The 3,610-nt window shown below is 45.9% G+C and overlaps 1 protein-coding gene across 6 annotated transcripts in view; it reads left to right on the forward strand.

Moving 5' to 3' along the window:
* The first annotated feature begins 6 nt into the window (after positions 1-6).
* Positions 7-3,610, forward strand: part of MYO1B (myosin IB) — a 236,509-nt gene continuing 232,905 nt past the window's right edge. For all 6 annotated transcript variants that reach the window (XM_019523112.1, XM_019523114.1, XM_019523116.1 and 3 more), the window contains exon 1: positions 7-50. The gene's annotated coding sequence lies outside the window, so the exon portion shown is untranslated. The remainder of the gene's footprint in view (positions 51-3,610) is intronic.

The raw sequence follows: 3,610 nt of genomic DNA on the forward strand, positions 1-3,610 counted from the left end.
CGGGCTCGCTACACTCGGCTGCTCTCGGCGCGGCGGACGCCAGGGGAGAGGTAGGTCCCGCGCCGCCCCCGTTGGCGCTGTGGGATGGGGAGGCCGGGCTCTCCAGGGCAGCAGCGGCCGGGGCCATGAGGGGTCGTGTCCCGCCGGGGGGACGAAGCCCGCGCCCCTTTGTCCGGCCGCCTCCCGCCGACGGGGCGAGCCCCTTTGTGCGGCCGCGACAAGTCCCATGCTTGTTGCCGCCTCCTTCCTTCGTCCCCTGCCCCCCCGCCCGGGCTCTGCCCTTGCCCCGGAGTCACCGGCGCGGGGGCTGGGCGTGCCGGGGTGAAGCCGTGCCCCGTCCCCCGGCTCGGGCGAGTGCCTGGGAAGAAGCGGCAGAAGGACACACTCTTGCTAAACGCCGGATCCTCCAGCTGTAACCTTGCCTTGGAAATCCCTCCCAAGGACTCCTTCCCTCGGCATCCTTAGTGCTGTTGGGGCTTCCCTTAGCAAGCAGCCAGTGGGTCCTGGAGCTGTAGATGGCCCCGCTTGGCCTAAAGCTCCTTCCCCATCAGGAGTGATCCCTGCTTTCAGTCTGCAATCTCTGCATGCAGAGGCGCTGCCTCCGTGGGGCAGGGGTGCCACTGTACATGTGTGCCGGACAAGGGCTGTCACCTGAAATGTGTCAAAGTTTCCATGTGTCCATCACCTCCCTCCTCCCCCTCCCCCCAAACAAAAATAAAAGCAGCTATGGGTGTGTGGTTCCCTGGGAGGGGATTGTTACCTCTGCTTTCTTCCCCCTGGTAATTACCTTGTGTGTAAAGCTTCATTTAACTTCAGTTGATGGGGCAGAGCAGTGCACCAGAATCAGTTCCTAAGATATATTTAGGCAGGAAGAGACTGGCAGTATCTTTCAGAGCTGTTTAACATTTCAAGATCAGCTCTGTTTTAGGAGAGGAGACTTTTTCTGGGGAGGGCTTTCTAGTGCCAGACAGCTACTTAGGTGCCCAAACTTACAGGGTGTAATTTACCCAAAATATTCAAGTGCAGGCTGTTTAGAGCTGTCTGTGCATATAGCGATGTGATCCAGCAGGATGCCCAGTTATACACCCGGGTGTGGCTTCCTTTGAAAAGAAGACCGAATGCACATTCCCTTCTAACTACATCTGTTCTAACCAGGACTTTTTGGTAGTAGGGCAAACGCTGATGCAATGACAAATACTTTCGAAAAGGCACTGGTATGGGGGGAGTATCGCCTTCCACTTTCATTAATTCTCGCTACTTTGTGCACGTGCCTGTGGACTTTTCAAAAGACTTGCATGGAATGTGTATGGTTTGAGGCAGAATGGATTCGTACACCACTATGTAGATAAGGCATGGCCATTGTCCCAATTAGCTCACGTAATATTAATAACACATGTTAAGAGCAGTTAGCTTTTATGTTGGTTGCTTAACAAAAGGCCAGGATAGGGATTGCTACTGGAAAAAAAATCATAGGTCCAGTAACAGGGCTGACTTCGCAGTTTTGGTGCTGAGTCATGATTTTCCCATATCCGGCTATCCCATTGTTAATTGTGAATTTAGGCTGGCAGTAGGCTGCCCATCCTTCCCTGTATGAATCATCACTTTGTCAAGCCCTGTATCAAAAGCAAGGCTTTTCCCAAATGCCGACTCAGTTGTGCTAAGAGGTTGAAATAGTTTGACGTCCGTTGACTGGAGTTAATCACTTTAATCATATTAAAGGATGATATAATTTCTATTCACATTTTTTTTTAAATTTCTGACTTTCCTACTTATTTCTGATTATAAAAATGTGGGTTTACAGTAGTGTTCTTACCTGCTGCATGCTGACTTTGGTTTGATTTTTGTAATGATGTTTACTGACTATATCATCACAGGTAGCATTTTCCAACACTTACCAAAAGATGGTATTTTGAATTACTACAAGTCCAGTACCCTCAGCCTCCATACTTAAAAAAAAATGTTTCTGGAAAGTATGTAGTAAATTTTAATGGTTTCTATTTTTCTGAACACTGCAAATAGGATTATGACTAGTCTGGGCCAAGCAGAAGGTGAAGGAATTCTTAAAATATCAAAAGAAAGAACAGTGACTGGCTGGCTTAAGACTTTTTACTACTTTCAAGAATCCCTCATCAAATTAGCGTTATAAGGGAGGTCTGAGGGACCCAGGGGAGAGAGGACAGACTGTGACTTTAAGGTGATTTAGTACTTAAACTAGCCCCTTCCAACTTGATGTAAAGCAGGATTATTTTAGGAAGGCAGGTATACATCGCTGAACCTTTTTGTGCTTCTGTAGGAAAGGAAGGGACAAAAAAGAGAGTCAGATGAGAGGAGGAAGTGGGAAGAAAAAAATTGGAAACATCAGCAGCAGATTCATTTTTCCCACTGTATGCTCTGAAGAGACTGCTGGCAATGTACAGAAGACATTCTTCCTTATGAAAGCATCAGGGGTCTTTCTTCACATGATCCTCTGAGATCATCAAGTTTCTGAGTTCTGTGGGAACACAAATTCCTCACGCTGGTTTCTGATCTCATCTTTCCCTAGCATCAGTAATAGTAGAAGTAGAGTAGTTGGGAAGCTGCAAGGGAAAAGGAAGAAAGGAGAAGTGGAATATAGTCTGTAGGGCAGCTGTGCTTTACTATAGAATAATCTGGTGGTTATTACATATGTACCTCTTTCATTTGTACTAACCTGGTCAGGTGTTAATATACTGGGTTAGATTAGACATTATGTCAGAGCACTGATCTTCTTTATGGCATCTTAAATGCAAAATTGTCCTATACATCTTCCCTTGTATTTCATTCATCTGTTTTATTATGCCAGTGGAAAATAAATCAAAATGGAAAACTGTGTTCCTAGTGATTTATGTTTTAAGAATTCGGAAATTTCCCGAGTTGTACATAGTGGAAAGCAAAGCAAACACTACTCTTTCATGAATATGGACTCAAGCTATTTAGTTCCCTCTCCATTTTGACTAATAAAATATGGGGTATGTCAGTCACTACTGCCCCCATTTACTGGAGGAATGTGGCAAGATTTTTGGACACCATGGTAGTGAGGTCCCAGTCTTGAAAGCTGTAACCTGATCCACCAGTCCCCCTCCTCAATCTAGGAAGCAAAAGCTCCAATTACACCCTTATGTAACATCACTATTCATGTTCTCCAAACAGAAGGAAACAAGGGCTCGATTTCTAATGTAAAAGTTAAGCAGGAAACTGGTTTATTAAATGCCCAGGAACATTTCATTACAAGAAGAGGTCAGTCCATGGCACAAAGGAGTAATTTTTTGTTTTTACAATTCTGAGAATCAGAAGGTTAAAGGTGACTATTCTTCTTTTGTGCTGGTGCTAATGCAAGAGGCTACAGCTCCCTGCCATTGGCCAGCTCAACAGCTGTTTGTGGGTTGTGATTCTGGCCACCGCGCTTTCTCTGAATTCCGCTTGAGGTTTTTTGTCTTTTTGCCTGACAGAAATGTGGAACAGCCTATAACTCTGGACTGGAGATTTTGCTCTTTCTTGTCCTAGCAGGGGATGTGTTTGGGCTTCACTAATTAAACTTCTGTCCTAGCCTCTTTATTTTCTGTAAGGGGAGCGGTAACTCTGCTCTCTTATC

This window comes from Gavialis gangeticus, unplaced genomic scaffold (genome assembly GCF_001723915.1).
Source record: "Gavialis gangeticus isolate Ggan-Ray unplaced genomic scaffold, GavGan_comp1, whole genome shotgun sequence".
Lineage (NCBI taxonomy): Eukaryota > Metazoa > Chordata > Crocodylia > Gavialidae > Gavialis > Gavialis gangeticus.